The sequence below is a fragment of the Dama dama genome, unplaced genomic scaffold (assembly GCF_033118175.1).
Source record: "Dama dama isolate Ldn47 unplaced genomic scaffold, ASM3311817v1 ptg000182l, whole genome shotgun sequence".
NCBI lineage: Eukaryota > Metazoa > Chordata > Mammalia > Artiodactyla > Cervidae > Dama > Dama dama.
The window spans coordinates 2436486-2460518 of record NW_026870982.1 but is presented as its reverse complement, the minus strand read 5'-3'; positions in this window follow the sequence as shown (position 1 = coordinate 2460518).

Here is a 24033-nt window from a genome sequence, read left to right as displayed (position 1 = left end):
CACCTTTTCAGGCTCTTCAAGTTTTTCAACACCGCTTCATGCTCCTCCTAGGTTTCAGACCGTTTCATGCTCCTCATATTTTTGACACTTTTTGAGCTCTTCATATAATTCACACCTTTTCATGCCCTTCATGTTTTCAACACCACTTCATCCTCCTCCTATTTTTCAGACCGTTTCATTCTCATCTCATTTTTAACACCTTTTGAAGCTCTTCATGTATTTCACATATTTTCAGGCTCTTCATGTTTTCAACACCGCTTCATGCTCCTCCAATTTTTCAGACCGTTTCATGCTCCTCATATTTTTGATACCTTTTGAAGCTCTTCATATATTCAACACCTTTTCATGCTCTTCATGTTTTCAACACCACTTCATCCTCCTCCTATTTTTCAGACCGTTTCATGCTCATCTCATTTTTGACACCTTTTGAAGCTCTTCATATTTTTTACAGCTTTTGAAGCTGTTCATATTTTTCACACCTTTTCAGGCTCTTCATGTTTTTGAACACCGTTTCATGCTTCTCCTATTTTTCAGACCGTCTCATGCTCCTCATATATTCGACACCTTTGAAGCTCTTCATATTTTTCACACCTTTTCAGGTTCTTCAAGTTTTTCAAACACCGTTTCATGCTCCTCGTATTTTTCAGACCGTTTCATGCTCCTCTCATTTTTCACACCTTTTGAAGCTCTTCATATTCTTCACACCTTTTCAGGCTCTTCATGTTTTTGAACACCGCTTCATGCTCCTCCTATTTTTCTGACCGTTTCATGCTCCTCATATTTCTGACACCTTTTGAAGCTCCTCCTATTTTTCACACGTTTTCAGGCTCTTCATGTTTTTCAACACCGTTTCATGTTCCTCCTATTTTTCCTACCGTTTCATGCTCCTCCTATTTTTCAGACCGGTTCATGCTCCTCATATTTTTGACAATTTTGGAAGCTCTTCATATTTTTCACACCTTTTTCAGGCTCTTCATGTTTTTCAACACCGCTATATGCTCCTACTAATTTTCAGACTGTTTCATGCTCCTCATATTTTTCACACCTTTTGAAGCTCTTCATATTTTTCACACCTTTTCAGGCTCTTCATGTTTTGGAGCACACCTTCATGCTCCTCCCATTTTTCCGACCGTTTCATGCTCCTCATGTGTTTCACACCATTTGAAGCACTTCATATTTTTCACACCTTTTCAGTCTCTTCATGTTTTTCAACACCACTTCATGTTCCTCCTATTATTCAGACCGTTTCATGCTCATCTCATTTTTGACACCTTTTGAAGCTCCTGATATTTTTTACACCATTTGTAGCTCTTCATATTTTTCGCACCTTTCCAGGCTCTTCATGTTTTTGAACACCGCTTCATGCTTCTGCTATTTTACAGACCGTTTCATTCTCCTCATGTATTTCACACCTTTTGAAGCTCTTCCTATTTTTCAAAACTTTTCAGGCTCTTCATGTTTTTCAACACCGTTTCATGCTCCTCCTATTTTTCAGACTGTTTCATGCTCCTCATATTTTGACACCTTTTGAAGCTCTTCATATTTTTCACAGCTCTTCAGGCTCTTCATGTTTTCAACACCACTTCATTATCCTCCTATTTTTCAGACCGTTTCATGCTCATCTCGTTTTTGACACCTTTGAAGCTCTTCATATATTTCACACCTTTTCAGGCTCTTCATGTTTTCAACATCGCTTCATGCTCCTCCAATTTTTCAGACCGTTTCATGCTCCTCATATTTTTGATACCTTTTGAAGCTCTTCATATATTTCACACCTTTTCATGCTCTTCATGTTCTCAACACCACTTCATCCTCCTCCTATTTTTCAGACGGTTTCATGCTCATCTCATTTTTGACACCTTTTGAAGCTCTTCATATTTTTCACAGCTTTTGAAACTCTTCATATTTTTCACACCTTTTCAGGCTCTTCATGTTTTTGAACACCATTTCATCCTTCTCCTATTTTTCAGACCGTTTCCTGCTCCTCATATTTTTGACACCTTTTGAAGCTCTTCATATTTTTCACAACTTTTCAGGTTCTTCAAGTTTTTCAACACCGTTTCATGCTCCTCGTATTTTTCAGAGCGTTTCATGCTCCTCATATTTTTGACACCTTATGAAGCTCTTCCTATTTTCCACACCTTTTCAGGCTCTTCATGTTTTTGAACACCGTTTCATCCTTCTCCTATTTTTCAGACCGTTTCCTGCTCCTCATATTTTTGACACCTTGTGAAGGTCTACATATTTTTCACACCTTTTCATGCTCTTCATGTTTTTTCAACACCGTTTCATGCTCCTCATATTTTTAGACCATTTCATGCTTCTCAAATTTTGACACCATTTGAAAATCTTCATATTTTTCACACCTTTTCATGCTAATCATGTTTTTCAACACAGTTTCACACTCCTTTTATTTTTGACACGTTTTGAAGCTCTGCATATTTTTCACACCTTTTCAGGCTCTTCATGTTTTTGAACACCGCTTCATGCTCCTCCTATTTCAGACCGTTTCATGCTCCTCATAATTTTGACACCTTTTGAAGCTCTTCATATTTTTCACACCTTTTCAGGCTCTTCTTGTTTTTGAACACAGATTCATGCTCCTCCTATTTTTAAGACCGTTTCATGCTCCTCATAATTTTGACACCTTTTGAAGCTTTTCATACTTTTCACACCTTTTCAGGCTCTTCATGTTTTTCAACACCACTTCATGCTCCTCCTTTTCTGCAGACCGTTTCATGCTCCTCATATTTTTGACACCTTTTGAAGCTCTTCATATTTCTCACACCTTTTAAGGCTCTTCATATTTTTCAACACCGCTTCATGCTCCTCCTATTTTTCAGACCGTTTAATGCTCCTCATATTTTTGACACATTTTGAAGCTCTTCATATTTTCCACACCTTTTCAGGCTCTTCATATTTTTGAACACCGCTTCATGCTCCTCCTATTTTTCAGACCGTTTCATGCTCATGTCATTTTTGACACCTTTTGAAGCTCCTCATATTTCTCACACCTTTTCAGGCTCTTCATATTTTTCAACACCGCTTCATGCTCCTCCTATTTTTCATACCGTTTCATGCTCTTCTCATTTTAGACAACTTTTGAAGCTTTTCATATTTTTCACAACTTTTCAGGCTCTTCATGTTTTTGAACACCGCTTCATGCTCCTCCTATTTTTCAGACCGTATCATGCTCCTCATAAATTTCACACCTTTTGAAGCTCTTCATATTTTTCACACCTTTTCAGGCTCTTCATGTTTTTTAACACCACTTCATGCTCCTTCTATTTTTCAGAGAGTTTCATGCTCCTCATGTATTTCACACCTTTTGAAGCTCTTCATATTTTTCACACCTTTTCAGGCTCCTCATGTTTTTCATCACCGTTTCATGCTCCTCCTATTTTTCAGACCGTTTCATGATCCTCATATTTTTGAAACCTTTTGAAGCTTTTCATATTTTTCCCACCTTTTCAGGCTCTTCATGTTTTTGAACACCGTTTCATGTTCCTCCTATTTTTCAGACCGTTTCATGCTCCTCATATTTTTGACACCTTTTGAAGCTCTTCATATTTTTCACAACTTTTCCGGCTCTTCATGATTTTCAACACCGCTTCATGCTCCTCCTATTTTTCAGACCTTTTCATTCTCATCTCATTTTTGACACCTTTTGATGCTCTTCATATTTTTCACACCTTTTGAAGCTCTTCATAATTTTCACACGTTTTCAGGCTCTTCATGTTTTTCAACAAAGCTTCATGATCCTCCTATTTTTCAGACCGTTTCAAGCGCCTCATATTTTTGACACCTTTTGAAGCTCTTCATATTTTTCTCACCTTTTCAGGCTCTTCATGTTTTTGAACACCGCTTCATGGTCCTCCTATTTTTAAACCGTTTCATACTCCTCATATTTTTGACACCTTTTGAAGCTCTTCATATTTTTCTCACCTTTTCAGGCTCTTCATGTTTTTTAACACCACTTCATGCTCCTCCTATTTTTCAGACCGTTTCATGCTCATCTCATTTTTGACACCTTTGAAGCTCTTCATATATTTCACACCTTTTCAGGCTCTTCATGTTTTCAACATCGCTTCATCCTCCTCCTATTTTTCAGACCGTTTCATGCTCATCTCATTTTTGACACCTTTGAAGCTCTTCATATATTTCACACCTTTTCAAGCTCTTCATGTTTTCAACATCGCTTCATGCTCCTCCAATTTTTCAGACCGTTTCATGCTCCTCATATTTTTGATACCTTTTGAAGCTCTTCATATATTTCACACCTTTTCATGCTCTTCATGTTCTCAACACCACTTCATTCTCCTCCTATTTTTCAGACGGTTTCATGCTCATCTCATTTTTGACACCTTTTGAAGCTCTTCATATTTTTCACAGCTTTTGAAACTCTTCATATTTTTCACACCTTTTCAGGCTCTTCATGTTTTTGAACACCATTTCATCCTTCTCCTATTTTTCAGACCGTTTCCTGCTCCTCATATTTTTGACACCTTTTGAAGCTCTTCATATTTTTCACACCTTTTCAGGTTCTTCAAATTTTTCAACACCGTTTCATGCTCCTCGTATTTTTCAGAGCGTTTCATGCTCCTCATATTTTTGACACCTTATGAAGCTCTTCCTATTTTCCACACCTTTTCAGGCTCTTCATGTTTTTGAACACCGTTTCATCCTTCTCCTATTTTTCAGACCGTTTCCTGCTCCTCATATTTTTGACACCTTGTGAAGGTCTACATATTTTTCACACCTTTTCATGCTCTTCATGTTTTTTCAACACCGTTTCATGCTCCTCATATTTTTAGACCATTTCATGCTTCTCAAATTTTGACACCATTTGAAAATCTTCATATTTTTCACACCTTTTCATGCTCATCATGTTTTTCAACACAGTTTCACACTCCATTTATTTTTGACACGTTTTGAAGCTCTGCATATTTTTCACACCTTTTCAGGCTCTTCATGTTTTTCAACACCGCTTCATGCTCCTCCTATTTTTCAGACCGTTTCATGCTCCTCATATTTTGACCCCTTTTGAAGCTCTTCATATATTTCATAACTTTTCAGGCTCTTCATATTTTTCAAAACTGCTTCATGATCCTCCTCTTTTTCAGACCGTTTCATGCTCTTCATATTTTTGCTACATTTTGAAGCTCTTCATATTTTTCACAACTTTTCATGCTCTTCATGTTTTTTCAACACCGTTTCATGCTCCTCATCTATTTTAGACCATTTCATGCTTCTCAAATTTTGACACGTTTTGAAGATCTTCATATTTTTCACACCTTTTCATTCTTGTCATGTTTTTCAACACAGTTTCACACTCCTCATATTTTTGACACCTTTTGAACTCTTCATATTTTTCACACCTATTCAGGCTCTTCATGTTTTTGATCACCGTTTCATGCTCCTCCTATTTTTCAGACCGTTTCATGCTCATCTCATTTTTGACACCTTTTGAAACTCTTCATATATTTCACACCTTTAAGGCTCTTCAGGTTTTTGGAGACCGCTTCATGCTCCTCCTAATTTTCAGACCGTTTCATGCTCCTCATATTTTTGACACCATTAGAAGCTCTTCATATTTTTCACACCTTTTCAGGCTCTTCATGTTTTTCAACACCGCTTCATGCTCCTCCTCTTTTTCAGACCATTTTTGCTCCTCATAATTTTGACACCATATGAAGCTCTTCCTATTTCTCACAACTTTTCTGGTTCTTCATGTATTTCAACACCGCTTCATGCTCCTCCTATTTTTCAGACCGTATCATGCTCATCTAATTTTTTAGACCTTTTGAAGCTCTTCATATTTTTCCACATCTTTTGAAGCTCTTCATATTTTTCACGTGTTTTCAGGCTCTTCATGTTTTTCAACACCCCTTCTTGGTCCTCCTATTTTTCAGACCGTTTCATGCTCCTCATATTTTTGACACCTTTTGCAGCTCTTCATATTTTTCACACCTATTCAGGCTCTTCATGTTTTTGAACACCGCTTCATGCTCCTCCTATTTCAGACCGTTTCATGCTCCTCATAATTTTGACACCTTTTGAAGCTCTTCATATTTCTCACACCTTTTCAGGCTCTTCTTGTTTTTGAACACTGATTCATGCTCCTCCTATTTTTAAGACCGTTTCATGCTCCTCATAATTTTGACACCTTTTGAAGCTTTTCATACTTTTCACACCTTTTCAGGCTCTTCATGTTTTTCAACACCACTTCATGCTCCTCCTTTTCTGCAGACCGTTTCATGCTCCTCATATTTTTGACACCTTTTGAAGCTCTTCATATTTCTCACACCTTTTAAGGCTCTTCATATTTTTCAACACCGCTTCATGCTCCTCCTATTTTTCAGACCGTTTAATGCTCCTCATATTTTTGACACATTTTGAAGCTCTTCATATTTTCCACACCTTTTCAGGCTCTTCATATTTTTGAACACCGCTTCATGCTCCTCCTATTTTTCAGACCGTTTCATGCTCATGTCATTTTTGACACCTTTTGAAGCTCCTCATATTTCTCACACCTTTTCAGGCTCTTCATATTTTTGAACACCGCTTCATGCTCCTCCTATTTTTCAGACCGTTTCATGCTCATCTCATTTTTGACACCTTTTGATGCTCTTCATATTTTTCACACCTTTTGAAGCTCTTCATAATTTTCACACGTTTTCAGGCTCTTCATGTTCTTGAACATCGCTTCATGATCCTCCTATTTTTCAGACCGTTTCAAGCTCCTCATATTTTTGACACCTTTTGAAGCTCTTCATATTTTTCTCACCTTTTCAGGCTCTTCATGTTTTTGAACACCGCTTCATGGTCCTCCTATTTTTAAACCGTTTCATACTCCTCATATTTTTGACACCTTTTCAGGCTTTTCATTTTTTTCAACACCACTTCATTCTCCTCCTATTTTTCAGACCGTTTCATGCTTATCTCATTTTGACACATTTTGAAGCTCTTCATATTTTCCACATCTTTTGAAGCTTTTCATATTTTTCACACCTTTTCAGGCTCTTCATGATTTTCAACACCGCTTCATGCTCCTCCTAATTTTCAGACCTTTTCATGCTCATCTCTTTTTTGACACCCTTTGAAGCTCTTCATATTTTTCACAATTTGAAGTTCTTCATATTTTTCATATTTTTGAAGCTCTTCATATTTTCACACGTTTTCAGACTCTTCATGTTTTTCAACACCGCTTCATGCTCCTGAAATTTTTCAGACCGTTTCATGCTCCTCATATTTTTGACACCTTTTGAAGCTCTTCATATTTCTCACACCTTTTCAGGCTCTTCATGTTTTTCAACACCGCTTCATGCTCCTCCTATTTTTCAGACCATTTCATGCTCATCTCATTTTTGACACCTTTTGAAGGTTTTCATATTTTTCACACCTTTTCAGGCTCTTCATGTTTTTGAACACCGCTTCATGCTCCTCCTATTTTTCAGACCGTTTCATGCTCCTCATATTTTTCGCACCTTTTGAAGCTCTTCATATTTTTCACACCTTTTCAGGCTCTTCATGTTTTAGAACACCGCTTCATGCTCCTCCTATTTTTCAGACCGTTTAATGCTCCTCATGTATTTCACACCTTTTGAAGCTCTTCATATTTTTCACACCTTTTAAGGCTCTTCATGTTTTGAAACACCGTTTCATGCTCCTCCGATTTTTCAGACCGTTTCATGCTCCTCATATATTTGACACCTTTTGAAGCTCTTCATATTTTTCACACCTTTTCAGGCTCTTCCATTTTTTCAACACCGCTTCATGCTCCTCCTATTTTTCAGACCGTTTCATGCTCCTCATATTTTTGACAACTTGTGAAGGTCTTCATATTTTTCACACCTTTTCATGCTCTTCATGTTTTTTCAACACCGTTTCATGCTCCTCATATTTTTCAGACCATTTCATGCTTCTCAAATTTTGACACCATTTGAAAATCTTCATATTTTTCACACCTTTTCATGCTCATCATGTTTTTCAACACAGTTTCACACTCCTTTTATTTTTGACACGTTTTGAAGCTCTGCATATTTTTCACACCTTTTCAGGCTCTTCATGTTTTTCAACATCGCTTCATGCTCCTCCTATTTTTCAGACCGTTTCATGCTCCTCATATTTTGACCCCTTTTGAAGCTCTTCATATATTTCATAAATTTTCAGGCTCTTCATATTTTTCAAAACTGCTTCATGATCCTCCTCTTTTTCAGACCGTTTTGTGCTCTTCATATATTTGCTACATTTTGAAGCTCTTCATATTTTTCACAACTTTTCATGCTCTTCATGTTTTTTCAACACCGTTTCATGCTCCTCATCTATTTGAGACCATTTCATGCTTCTCAAATTTTGACACGTTTTGAAGATCTTCATATTTTTCACAACTTTTCATTCTTGTCATGTTTTTCAACACAGTTTCACACTCCTCATATTTTTGACACCTTTTGAAGCTCTTCAAATTTGTTGCACCTTTTCAGGCTCTTCATGTTGTCAACACCGTTTCATGCTCCTCCTATTTTTCAGACCGTTTCATGCTCCTCATATTTTTCACACCTTTTGAAGCTCTTCATATATTTCACACCTTTTCAGGCTCTTCATGTTTTTGAAGACCGCTTCATGCTCCTCCTATTTTCAGACCGATTCATGCTCCTGATGTATTTCACACCTTTTGAAGCTCTTCACATTGTTCACACCTTTTCAGGCTCTTCATGTTTCTGAACACCGTTTCAAGCTGTTCCTAATTTTCAGACCGTTTCATGTTCCTCATATTTTTGACACCTTTTGAAGCTCTTCATATATTTCACACCTTTTCAGGCTCTTCATGTTTTTCAACACCACTTCCTCCTCCTCCTATTTTTCAGACCACTTCAGGCTCCTCTCATTTTTGACACCTTTTGAAGCTCTTCATATTTTTGACAACTTTTGAGGCTCTTCATATTTCTCACACGTTTTCAGGCTCTTCATGTTTTTCAACACCGCTTCATGTTCCTCCTCTTTTTCAGACCGTTTAATGCTCATCTCATTTTTGAAACCTTTTGAAGGTCTTCATATTTTTCACACCTTTTGAAGCTCTTCATATTTTCACAACTTTTCAGGCTTTTCATGTTTTTGAACACCGTTTCAGGCTCCTGCATATTTCAGACCGATTCTTGCTGCTCATATGTTTGACACGTTTTGAAGCTCTTCATATTTTTCACACCTTTTCAGGCTCTTCATGTTTTTCAACACCGCTTCATGCTCCTCCTATTTTTCAGACCTTTTGAAGCTCTTCATATTTTTCACAACTTTTCAGGCTCTTCATATTTTTGAACACCGTTTCATGCTCCTCATATTTTTCAGACCGTTTAATGCTCCTCATGTATTTCACACCTTTTGAAGCTCTTCATATTTTTCACACCTTTTCAGTCTCTTCATGTTTTGAAACACCGTTTCATGCTCCTCCGATTTTTCAGACCGTTTCATGCTCCTCATATATTTGACACCTTTTGAAGCTCTTCATATTTTTCACACCTTTTCAGGCTCTTCCATTTTTTCAACACCGCTTCATGCTCCTCCTATTTTTCAGACCGTTTCATGCTCCTCATATTTTTGACAACTTGTGAAGGTCTTCATATTTTTCACACCTTTTCATGCTCTTCATGTTTTTTCAACACCGTTTCATGCTCCTCATATTTTTCAGACCATTTCATGCTTCTCAAATTTTGACACCATTTGAAAATCTTCATATTTTTCACACCTTTTCATGCTCATCATGTTTTTCAACACAGTTTCACACTCCTTTTATTTTTGACACGTTTTGAAGCTCTGCATATTTTTCACACCTTTTCAGGCTCTTCATGTTTTTCAACACCGCTTCATGCTCCTCCTATTTTTCAGACCGTTTCATGCTCCTCATATTTTGACCCCTTTTGAAGCTCTTCATATATTTCATAACTTTTCAGGCTCTTCATATTTTTCAAAACTGCTTCATGATCCTCCTCTTTTTCAGACCGTTTCGTGCTCTTCATATATTTGCTACATTTTGAAGCTCTTCATATTTTTCACAACTTTTCATGCTCTTCATGTTTTTTCAACACCGTTTCATGCTCCTCATCTATTTGAGACCATTTCATGCTTCTCAAATTTTGACACGTTTTGAAGATCTTCATATTTTTCACACCTTTTCATTCTTGTCATGTTTTTCAACACAGTTTCACACTCCTCATATTTTTGACACCTTTTGAAGCTCTTCAAATTTGTTGCACCTTTTCAGGCTCTTCATGTTGTCAACACCGTTTCATGCTCCTCCTATTTTTCAGACCGTTTCATGCTCCTCATATTTTTCACACCTTTTGAAGCTCTTCATATATTTCACACCTTTTCAGGCTCTTCATGTTTTTGAACACCGCTTCATGCTCCTCCTATTTTCAGACCGATTCATGCTCCTGATGTATTTCACACCTTTTGAAGCTCTTCACATTGTTCACACCTTTTCAGGCTCTTCATGTTTCTGAACACCGTTTCAAGCTGTTCCTAATTTTCAGACCGTTTCATGTTCCTCATATTTTTGACACCTTTTGAAGCTCTTCATATATTTCACACCTTTTCAGGCTCTTCATGTTTTTCAACACCACTTCCTCCTCCTCCTATTTTTCAGACCACTTCAGGCTCCTCTCATTTTTGACACCTTTTGAAGCTCTTCATATTTTTGACAACTTTTGAGGCTCTTCATATTTCTCACACGTTTTCAGGCTCTTCATGTTTTTCAACACCGCTTCATGTTCCTCCTCTTTTTCAGACCGTTTAATGCTCATCTCATTTTTGAAACCTTTTGAAGGTCTTCATATTTTTCACACCTTTTGAAGCTCTTCATATTTTCACAACTTTTCAGGCTTTTCATGTTTTTGAACACCGTTTCAGGCTCCTGCATATTTCAGACCGATTCTTGCTGCTCATATGTTTGACACGTTTTGAAGCTCTTCATATTTTTCACACCTTTTCAGGCTCTTCATGTTTTTCAACACCGCTTCATGCTCCTCCTATTTTTCAGACCTTTTGAAGCTCTTCATATTTTTCACAACTTTTCAGGCTCTTCATATTTTTGAACACCGTTTCATGCTCCTCATATTTTTCAGAGCGTTTCATGCTTCTCATATTTTTGACACCTTTTGAAGCTCTTTATATTTTTCACACCTTTTCAGGCTTTTCATGTTTTTTAACACCACTTCATGCTCCTCCTATTTTTTACACCTTTTGAAGCTCTTCATATTTTTCACACCTTCTCAGGCTCTTCATGTTTTTGAACACGGTTTCATGCTCCTCCTATTTTTCAGACCGTTTCATGCTCCTCATATTTTTGACACCTTTTGAAGCTCTTCATATTTTTCACACCTTTTCAGGCTCTTCATGTTTTTCAACACTGCTTCATGCTTCGCCTCTTTTTCAGACGGTTTCATGCACATCTTTTTTTGACACCTTTTGAAGCTCTTCATATTTTTCACACCTTTTCAGGCTCTTCATGTTTTTGAACACGGTTTCATGCTCCTCCTATTTTTCAGACCATTTCATGCTCCTCATATTTTTGACACCTTTTGAAGCTCTTCATATTTTTCACACCTTTTCAGGCTCTTCATGTTTTTCAACACCACTTCATGCTCCTCCTATTTTTCAGACCTTTAGAAGCTCTTCATATTTTTCACACCTTTTGAAGCTCTTCATATTTTTCACACCTTTTCAGGCTCTTCATGTTTTTGAACACCGTTTCATGCTCCTCCTATATTTCAATCCGTTTCATGATCCTCGTGTATTTCACACCTTTGAACCTCTTCATATTTTACACACCTTTTCAGGCTCTTCATGTATTTCAACACAACTTCATGCTCCTCATCTTTTTCAGACCGTTTCATGCTCATCTCATTTTTGACACATTTTGAAGCTCTTCATATTTTTCACACCTTTTGAAGCTCTTCATATTTTTCACAACTTTTCAGGCTCTTCATGTTTTTGAACACTGCTTCATGCTCCTCCTATTTTTCAGGTCATTTCATGCTCCTCATATTTTTGAAACCTTTTGAAGCTCTACATATTTTTCACTCCTTTTCAGGCTCCACATGTTTTTGAACAGTGCATCATGCTCCTCCTATTTTCAGACCGTTCCATGCTCCTCATATTTTTGACACCTTTTGAAGCTCTTCATAAATTTCACCCCTTTTCAGGCTCTTCATGTTTTTCAACACCTCTTCATCCTCCAAATATTTTTCAGACGGCTTCATGCTCATCTCATTTTTGACACCTTTTGAAGCTCTTCATATTTTTGACACCTTTTGAATCTCTTCATATTTCTCACACTTTTTCAGGCTCTTCATGTTTTTCAACACCGCTTCATGTTCCTCCTATTTTTCAGACCGTTTCATGCTCCTCAAATTTTTGACACCTTTTAAAGCTCTTCATATATTTCACACCTTTTCAGGCTCGTCATTTTTTTGAACAACACTTCATGCTCCTCCTATTTTTCAGACCGTTTCATGCTCCTCATATTTTGACACCTTTTGAAGCTCCTCATATTTTTCACACCTTTTGAAGCTCTTCATATTTTTCACACCTTTTGAAGCTCTTCATATTTTTCACACCTTTTCAGGCTCTTCATGTTTTTGAACACCGTTTCATGCTCCTCCTATATTTCAGACCGTTTCATGCTCCTCATATATTTGACAGGTTTTGAAGCTCTTCATATTTTTCACACCTTTTCAGGCTCTTTATGTTTTTCAACACCGTTTCATGCTCCTCCTATTTTTCAAACCGCTTCATGCTCCTCATATTTTTCACACCTTTTGAAGCTCTTCATATTTTCACAACTTTTCAGGCTTTTCATGTTTTTGAACACCGTTTCATGCTCCTGCATATTTCAGACCGATTCTTTCTGCTCATATGTTTGACACGTTTTGAAGCTCTTCATATTTTTCACAACTTTTCAGGCTCTTCATGTTTTTCAACACCACTTCATGCTCCTCCTATTTTTCAGACCTTTTGAAGCTCTTCATATTTTTCACACCTTTTGAGGCTCTTCATATTTTTGAACACCGTTTCATGCTCCTCATATTTTTCAGAGCGTTTCATGCTTCTCATATTTTTGACACCTTTTGAAGCTCTTCATATTTCTCACACTTTTTCAGGCTCTTCATGTTTTTTAACACCGCTTCATGCTCCTCCTATTTTTTACACCTTTTGAAGCTCTTCATATTTTTCACACCTTCTCAGGCTCTTCATGTTTATGAACACGGTTTCATGCTCCTCCTATTTTTCAGACCGTTTCATGCTCCTCATATTTTTGACAGGTTTTGAAGCTCTTCATATTTTTCACACCTTTTCAGGCTCTTTATGTTTTTCAACACCGTTTCATGCTCCTCCTATATTTCAGACCGCTTCATGCTCCTCATATTTTTGACACCCTTTGAAGCTCTTCATATATTTCACATATTTTCAGGCTCTTCATGTTTTTGAACACAGCTTCATGCACCTCCTAATTTTCAGACCGTTTCATACTCCTCATGAATTTCACACCTTTTGAACCTCTTCATATTTTTCACACCTTTTCAGTCTCTTCAAGTTTTTGAACACTGGTACATGCTCCGCCTATTTTTCACACCTTTTGAAGCTCTTCAAATTTGTCGCACCTTTTCAGGATCTTCATGTTGTCAACACCGTTTCAAGCTGTTCCTAATTTTCAGACCGTTTCATGTTCCTCATATTTTTGACACCTTTTGAAGCTCTTCATATATTTAACACCTTTTCCGGCTCTTCATGTTTTTCAACACCACTTCCTCCTCCTCCTATTTTTCAGACCACTTCATGCTCCTCTCATTTTTGACACCTTTAGAAGCTCTTCATATTTTTGACAACTTTTGAGGCTCTTCATATTTCTCACACGTTTTCAGGCTCTTCATGTTTTTCAACACCGCTTCATTCTCCTCCTCTTTTTCAGACCGTTTAATGCTCATCTCATTTTTGAAACCTTTTGAAGGTCTTCATATTTTTCACACCTTTTGATGCTCTTCATATTTTCACAACTTTTCAGGCTTTTCATGTTTTTGAACACCGTTTCATGCTCCTGCATATTTCAGACCGATTCTTGCTGCTCATATGTTTGACACGTTTTGAAGCTCTTCATATTTTTCAAACCTTTTCAGGCTCTTCATATTTTTCAACACCACTTCATGCTCCTCCTATTTTTCAGACCTTTTGAAGCTCTTCATATTTTTCAGACCTTTTCAGGCTCTTCATATATTTGAACACCGTTTCATGCTCCTCATATTTTTCAGAGCATTTCATGCTTCTCATATTTTTGACACCTTTTGAAGCTCTTCATATTTTTCACACCTTTTCAGGCTTTTCATGTTTTTTAACACCGCTTCATGCTCCTCCTATTTTTTACACCTTTTGAAGCTCTTCATATTTTTCACACCTTATCAGGCTTTTCATGTTTTTGAACATGGTTTCATGCTCCTCCTATTTTTCAGACCGTTTCATGCTCCTCATATTTTTGACACCTTTTGAAGCTCTTCATATTTTTCACACCTTTTCAGGCTCTTCATGTTTTTCAACACTGCTTCATGCTTCGCCTCTTTTTCAGACGGTTTCATGCACATCTCTTTTTTGACACCTTTTGAAGCTCTTCATATTTTTCACACCTTTTCAGGCTCTTCATGTTTTTGAACACCGTTTCATGCTCCTCCTATATTTCAATCCGTTTCATGATCCTCATGTATTTCACACCTTTGAACCTCTTCATATTTTACACACTTTTTCAGGCTCTTCATGTATTTCAACACAACTTCATGCTCCTCATCTTTTTCAGACCGTTTCATGCTCATCTCATTTTTGACACATTTTGAAGCTCTTCATATTTTTCACACCTTTTGAAGCTCTTCATATTTTTCACAACTTTTCAGGCTCTTCATGTTTTTGAACACTGCTTCATGCTCCTCCTATTTTTCAGGTCATTTCATGCTCCTCATATTTTTGAAACCTTTTGAAGCTCTTCATATTTTTCACTCCTTTTCAGGCTCCATTTGTTTTTGAACAGCGCATCATGCTCCTCCTATTTTCAGACCGTTCCATGCTCCTCATATTTTTGACACCTTTTGAAGCTCTTCATAAATTTCACCTCTTTTCAGGCTCTTCATGTTTTTCAACACCACTTCATCCTCCAAATATTTTTCAGACGTCTTCATGCTCATCTAATTTTTGACACCTTTGGAAGCTCTTCATATTTTTGACACCTTTTGAAGCTCTTCATATTTCTCACACTTTTTCAGGCTCTTCATGTTTTTCAACACCGCTTCATGCTCCTCCTATTTTTCAGACCGTTTCATGCTCCTCAAATTTTTGACACCTTTTAAAGCTCTTCATATATTTCACACCATTTCAGGCTCGTCATTTTTTTGAACAACACTTCATGCTCCTCCTATTTTTCAGGCCGTTTCATGCTCCTCATATTTTGACACCTTTTGAAGCTCCTCATATTTTTCACACCTTTTGAAGCTCTTCAAATTTGTCGCACCTTTTCAGGCTCTTGATGTTGTCAACACCGTTTCATGCTCCTCCTATTTTTCAGACCGTTTCATGCTCCTCATATTTTTGACACCTTTTGAAGCTCTTCATATATTTCACACCTTTTCAGGCTCTTCATGTTTTTCAACACCACTTCCTCCTCCTCCTATTTTTCAGACCGCTTCATGCTCCTCTCATTTTTGACACCTTTTGAAGCTCTTCATATTTTTGACAACTTTTGAGGCTCTTCATATTTCTCACACGTTTTCAGGCTCTTCATGTTTTTCAACACCGCTTCATGTTCCTCCTCTTTTTCAGACCGTTTAATGCTCATCTCATTTTTGAAACCTTTTGAAGGTCTTCATATTTTTCACACCTTTTGAAGCTCTTCATATTTTCACAACTTTTCAGGCTTTTCATGTTTTTGAACACCGTTTCATGCTCCTGCATATTTCAGACCGATTCTTGCTGCTCATATGTTTGACACGTTTTGAAGCTCTTCATATTTTTCACACCTTTTCAGGCTCTTCATGTTTTTCAACACCACTTCATGCTCCTCCTATTTTCAGACCTTTTGAAGCTCTTCATATTTTTCACACCTTTTCAGGCTCTTCATATTTTTGAACACCGTTTCATGCTCCTCATATTTTTCAGAGCGTTTCATGCTTCTCATATATTTGACACCTTTTGAAGCTCTTCATATTTCTCACACTTTTTCAGGCTCTTCATTTTTTTTAACACCGCTTCATGCTCCTCCTATTTTTTACACCTTTTGAAGCTCTTCATATTTTTCACACCTTCTCAGGCTCTTCATGTTTTTGAACACGGTTTCATGCTCCTCCTATTTTTCAGACCGCTTCATGCTCCTCATATTTTTGACACCCTTTGAAGCTCTTCATATATTTCACATATTTTCAGGCTCTTCATGTTTTTGAACACAGCTTCATGCTCCTCCTAATTTTCAGACCGTTTCATACTCCTCATGAATTTCACACCTTTTGAACCTCTTCATATTTTTCACACCTTTTCAGTCTCTTCAAGTTTTTGAACACTGGTACATGCTCCGCCTATTTTTCACACCTTTTGAAGCTCTTCAAATTTGTCGCACCTTTTCAGGCTCTTCATGTTGTCAACACCGTTTCATGCTCCTCCTATTTTTCAGACCGTTTCATGCTCCTCATATTTTTCACACCTTTTGAAGCTCTTCATATATTTCACACCTTTTCAGGCTCTTCATGTTTTTGAACACCGCTTCATGCTCCTCCTATTTTCAGACCGATTCATGCTCCTGATGTATTTCACACCTTTTGAAGCTCTTCACATTGTTCACACCTTTTCAGGCTCTTCATGTTTCTGAACACCGTTTCAAGCTGTTCCTAATTTTCAGACCGTTTCATGTTCCTCATATTTTTGACACCTTTTGAAGCTCTTCATATATTTAACACCTTTTCAGGCTCTTCATGTTTTTCAACACCACTTCCTCCTCCTCCTATTTTTCAGACCACTTCATGCTCCTCTCATTTTTGACACCTTTAGAAGCTCTTCATATTTTTGACAACTTTTGAGGCTCTTCATATTTCTCACACGTTTTCAGGCTCTTCATGTTTTTCAACACCGCTTCATGCTCCTCCTCTTTTTCAGACCGTTTAATGCTCATCTCATTTTTGAAACCTTTTGAAGGTCTTCATATTTTTCACACCTTTTGAAGCTCTTCATATTTTCACAACTTTTCAGGCTTTTCATGTTTTGAACACCGTTTCATGCCCCTGCATATTTCAGACCGATTCTTGCTGCTCATATGTTTGACACGTTTTGAAGCTCTTCATATTTTTCACACCTTTTCAGGCTCTTCATGTTTTTCAACACCACTTCATGCTCCTCCTATTTTTCAGACCTTTTGAAGCTCTTCATATTTTTCACACCTTTTCAGGCTCTTCATATTTTTGAACACCGTTTCATGCTCCTCATATTTTTCAGAGCGTTTCATGCTTCTCATATTTTTGACACCTTTTGAAGCTCTTCATATTTTTCACACCTTTTCAGGCTTTTCATGTTTTTTAACACCGCTTCATGCTCCTCCTATTTTTTACACCTTTTGAAGCTCTTCATATTTTTCACACCTTTTCAGGCTGTTCATGTTTTTGAACACGGTTTCATGCTCCTCCTATTTTTCAGACCGCTTCATGCTCCTGATATTTTTGACACGTTTTGAAGCTATTCATATTTTTCACACATTTTGAAGCTCTTCATATTTTTCACCCGTTTTCAGGCTCTTCATGATTTGAACACCGCTTCATGCTCCTCCTATTTTTCAGACCGTTTCATGCTCCTCATGAATTTCACACCTTTGGAAGCTCTTCATATTTTTCAAACCTTTTCAGGCTCTTCATATATTTCAACACCACTTCATGCTCCTCATCTTTTTCAGACCGTTTCATGCTCATCTCATTTTTGACACCTTTTGAAGCTCTTCATATTTTTCACACCTTTTGAAGCTCTTCATATTTTTCACACCTTTTCAGGCTCTTCATGTTTTTGAACACCGTTTCATGCTCCTCCTATATTTCAATCCGTTTCATGATCCTCATTTATTTCACACCTTTGAAACTCTTCATATTTTACACACCTTTTCAGGCTCTTCATGTATTTCAACACAACTTTATGCTCCTCATCTTTTTCAGACCGTTTCATGCTCATCTCATTTTTGACACATTTTGAAGCTGTTCATATTTTTCACACCTTTTGAAGCTCTTCATATTTTTCACAACTTTTCAGGCTCTTCATGTTTTTGAACACTGCTTCATGCTCCTCCTATTTTTCAGGTCATTTCATGCTCCTCATATTTTTGAAACCTTTTGAAGCTCTTCATATTTTTCACTCCTTTTCAGGCTCCACATGTATTTGAACAGTGCATCATGCTCCTCCTATTTTCAGACCGTTCCATGCTCCTCATATTTTTGACACCTTTTGAAGCTCTTCATAAATTTCACCCCTTTTCAGGCTCTTCATGTTTTTCAACACCTCTTCATCCTCCAAATATTTTTCAGACGGCTTCATGCTCATCTCATTTTTGACACCTTTTGAATCTCTTCATATTTCTCACACTTTTTCAGGCTCTTCATGTTTTTCAACACCGCTTCATGCTCCTCCTATTTTTCAGACCGTTTCATGCTCCTCAAATTTTTGACACCTTTTAAAGCTCTTCATATATTTCACACCTTTTCAGCCTCGTCATTTTTTTGAACAACACTTCATGCTCCTCCTATTTTTCAGACCGTTTCATGCTCCTCATATTTTGACACCTTTTGAAGCTCCTCATATTTTTCACACCTTTTGAAGCTCTTCATATTTTTCACACCTTTTGAAGCTCTTCATATTTTTCACAACTTTTCAGGCTCTTCATGTTTTTGAACACCGTTTCATGCTCCTCCTATATTTCAGACCATTTCATGCTCCTCATATTTTTGACAGCGTTTGAAGCTCTTCAAATATTTCACACATTTTCAGGCTATTCATGTTTTTCAACACAAATTCATGCTCCCCCTATTTTTCTGACCGTTTCATGCTCATCTCATTTTTGACATCTTTTGAAACTCTTCATATTTTTCACAGCTTTTGAAGCTCTTCATATTTTTCACACGTTTTCAGGCTCTTTATGATTTTCAACACCGCTTCTTGCTCCTTCTAATTTTCAGACCGTTTCATGCTCCTCATATTTTTGACACCTTTTGAAGCTCTTCATATTTTTCACTCCTTTTCAGGCTCTTCATGTTTTTCAACACCGCTTCATGCTCCTCCTCTTTTTCAGACCGTTTAATGCTCATCTCATTTTTGAAACCTTTTGAAGGTCTTCATATTTTTCACACCTTTTGAAGCTCTTCATATTTTCACAACTTTTCAGGCTTTTCATGTTTTTGAACACCGTTTCATGCCCCTGCATATTTCAGACCGATTCTTGCTGCTCATATGTTTGACACGTTTTGAAGCTCTTCATATTTTTCACAACTTTTCAGGCTCTTCATGTTTTTGAACACCGCTTCATGCTCCTCCTATTTTTCAGACCGTTTCATGCTCCTCATATTTTTCACACCTTTTGAAGCTCTTCATATTTTCACAACTTTTCAGGCTTTTCATGTTTTTGAACACCGTTTCATGCCCCTGCATATTTCAGACCGATTCTTGCTGCTCATATGTTTGACACGTTTTGAAGCTCTTCATATTTTTCACAACTTTTCAGGCTCTTCATGTTTTTGAACACCGCTTCATGCTCCTCCTATTTTTCAGACCGTTTCATGCTCCTCATATTTTTCACACCTTTTGAAGCTCTTCATATATTTCACACCTTTTCAGGCTCTTCATGTTTTTGAACACCGCTTCATGCTCCTCCTATTTTCAGACCGATTCATGCTCCTGATGTATTTCACACCTTTTGAAGCTCTTCACATTGTTCACACCTTTTCAGGCTCTTCATGTTTCTGAACACCGTTTCAAGCTGTTCCTAATTTTCAGACCGTTTCATGTTCCTCATATTTTTGACACCTTTTGAAGCTCTTCATATATTTCACACCTTTTCAGGCTCTTCATGTTTTTCAACACCACTTCCTCCTCCTCCTATTTTTCAGACCACTTCATGCTCCTCTCATTTTTGACACCTTTTGAAGCTCTTCATATTTTTGACAACTTTTGAGGCTCTTCATATTTCTCACACGTTTTCAGGCTCTTCATGTTTTTCAACACCGCTTCATGCTCCTCCTCTTTTTCAGACCGTTTAATGCTCATCTCATTTTTGAAAACTTTTGAAGGTCTTCATATTTTTCACACCTTTTGAAGCTCTTCATATTTTCACAACTTTTCAGGCTTTTCATGTTTTTGAACACCGTTTCATGCTCCTGCATATTTCAGACCGATTCTTGCTGCTCATATGTTTGACACGTTTTGAAGCTCTTCATATTTTTCACACCTTTTCAGGCTCTTCATGTTTTTCAACACCACTTCATGCTCCTCCTATTTTTCAGACCTTTTGAAGCTCTTCATATTTTTCACACCTTTTCAGGCTCTTCATATTTTTGAACACCGTTTCATGCTCCTCATATTTTTCAGAGGGTTTCATGCTTCTCATATTTTTGACACCTTTTGAAGCTCTTCATATTTTTCACACCTTTTCAGGCTGTTCATGTTTTTGAACACGGTTTGATGCTCCTCCTATTTTTCAGACCCTTTCATGCTCCTCATATTTTTGACACATTTTGAAGCTCTTCATATTTTTCACACCTTTTCAGGCTCTTCATGTTTTTCAACACTGCTTCATGCTTCGCCTCTTTTTCAGACGGTTTCATGCACATCTCTTTTTTGACACCTTTTGAAGCTCTTCATATTTTCACAACTTTTCAGGCTTTCCATGTTTTTGAACACCGTTTCATGCTCCTGCATATTTCAGACCGATTCTTGCTGCTCATATGTTTGACACGTTTTGAAGCTCTTCATATATTTCACACCTTTTCAGGCTCGTCATTTTTTGAACAACACTTTATGCTCCTCCTATTTTTCAGACCGTTTCATGCTCCTCATATTTTGACACCTTTTGAAGCTCCTCATATTTTTCACACCTTTTCAGGCTCTTCATGTTTTTGAACACCGTTTCATGCTCCTCCTATATTTCAGACCATTTCATGCTCCTCATATTTTTGACAGCGTTTGAAGCTCTTCAAATATTTCACACATTTTCAGGCTATTCATGTTTTTCAACACAAATTCATGCTCCCCCTATTTTTCAGACCGTTTAATGCTCATCTCATTTTTGACATCTTTTGAAACTCTTCATATTTTTCACAGCTTTTGAAGCTCTTCATATTTTTCACACGTTTTCAGGCTCTTTTTGAATTTCAGCACCGCTTCTTGCTCCTTCTAAATTTCAGACCATTTCATGCTCCTCATTTTTTTGACACCTTTTGAAGCTCTTCATATTTTTCACTCCTTTTCAGGCTCTTCATGTTTTTGAACACCGCTTCATGCTCCTCATATTTTTAACACCTTTTGAAGCTCTTCATATTTTTCACACCTTTTCATGCTCTTCATGTTTTTGAACACCGCTTCATGATGCTCCTATTTTCCAGACCGTTTCATGCTCTTCATATTTTTGACACCTTATGAAGCTCTTCATATTTTTCACACCTTTTCAGGCTGTTCATGTTTTTGAACACGGTTTCATGCTCCTCCTATTCTTCAGACCGTTTCATGCTCCTCATATTTTTGACACATTTTGAAGCTCTTCATATTTTTCACACCTTTTCAGGCTCTTCATGTTTTTGAACACCGCTTCATGATGCTCCTATTTTCCAGACCGTTTCATGCTCTTCATATTTTTTACACCTTTTGAAGCTCTTCATATTTTTCACACCTTTTCAGGCTGTTCATGTTTTTGAACACGGTTTCATGCTCCTCCTATTTTTCAGACCGTTTCATGCTCCTCATATTTTTGACACATTTTGAAGCTCTTCATATTTTTCACACCTTTTCAGTTTCTTCATGTTTTTCAACACTGCTTCATGCTTCGCCTCTTTTTCAGACGGTTTCATGCACATCTCTTTTTTGACACCTTTTGCAGCTCTTCATATTTTTCATACCTTTTGAAACTCTTCATATTTTTCACACGTTTTCAGGCTCTTCATGTTTTTCACCACCGCTTCATGCTCCTCCTGTTTTTCAGACCGTTTCATGCTCCTCATTTATTTCACACCTTTTGAAGCTCTTCATATTTTTCAAGCCTTTTCAGGCTCTTCATGTTTTTGAACACCGCTTCATGCTCCTCCTATTTTTCAAACCGTTTCATGATCCTCATGTATTTCAAACCTTTGAAACTGTTCATATTTTTCACACCTTTTGAAGCTCTTCAAATTTTTCACAACTTTTCAGGCCTTTCATGTTTTCAACACAGTTTCAGGCTCTGCCTATTTTTCAGACCGTTTCATGCTCCGCATATTTTTGACACCTTTTGAAGGTCTTCATATTTTTCACACCTTTTCAGGCTCTTCATGTTTTTGAACACCGTTTCATGCTCCTCCTATTTTTCAGGCTATTTCATGCTCCTCTTATTTTTCACACCTTTTGAAGCTCTTCATATTTTTGCCACCTTTTCAGGCTCTTCATGTTTTTCAACACAGTTTCATCTCCTCCTATTGTTCAAACCGTTTCAAACTCTTCATATTTTTGCCACCTTTTCAGACTCTTCATGTTTTTCAACACCATTTCATGATCCTCCTATTTTTCAGACCGTTTCATGCTGATCTCATTTTTGACACCTTTAGAAGCTCTTCATATATTTCACACCTTTTCACGCTCTTCATATTTTTCCACACCACTTCATGCTTCTCCTATTTTTCAGCCTGTTTCATGCTCCTCATGTATTTCACACCTTTTGAAGCTCTTCATATTTTTCACACCTTTTGAAGCTCTTCATATTTTTCACACGTTTTCAGGCTCTTCATGTATTTCAACACCGCTTCATGCTCCTCCTATTTTTCAGAACGTTTCATGCGCCTCATAATTTTGACACCTTTTGAAGCATTTCATATTTTTCTCACCCTTTGAAGTTCTTCATATTTTTCATATTTTTGAAGCTCTTCATATTTTCACACGTTTTCAGGCTCTTCATGTTTTTCAACACCGCTTCATGCTCCTCCTATTTTTAAAACTGTATCATGCTCCTCATATTTTTCACACCTTTTGAAGCTCTTCATATTTTTCACAACTTTTCAGGCTCTTCATGTTTTTCAACACATCTTCATGCTCCTCATATTTTTCTGACCGTTTCATGCTCCTCATATTTTTGACACATTGTGAAGCTCTTCATATTTTTCTCACCCTTTGAAGCTCTTCATATTTTTCATATTTTTGAAGCTCTTCATATTTTCACACGTTTTCAGGCTCTTCATGTTTTTCAAAACCGCTTCATGCTCCTCCTATTTTTAAAACTGTATCATGCTCCTCATATTTTTCACACCTTTTGAAGGTCTTCATATTTTTCACACCTTTTCAGGCTCTTCATGTTTTTCAACATCGCTTCTTGCTCCGCCTATTTTTCAGACCGTTTCATGCTCCTCATATTTTTGACACCTTTTGAAGCTCTTCATATTTTTCTCACCCTTTGAAGCTCTTCATATTTTTCATATTTTTGAAGCTCTTCATATTTTCACACCTTTTCAGGCTCTTCATGTTTTTGAACACCACTTCATGCTCCTTCTATTTTTCAGAGAGTTTCATGCTCCTCATGTATTTCACACTTTTTGAAGCTTTTCATATTTTTCACACTTTTTCAGGATCTTCATGTTTTTCAACACCACATCATTCTTCTCCTATTTTTCAGCCCGTTTCATGCTCCTCATGTATTTCACACCTTTTGAAGCTCTTCATATTTTTCACACCTTTTCAGGCTCTTCATGTTTTTGATCACCATTTCATGCTCCTCCCATTTTTCAGACCGTTTAATTCTCCTCATATTTT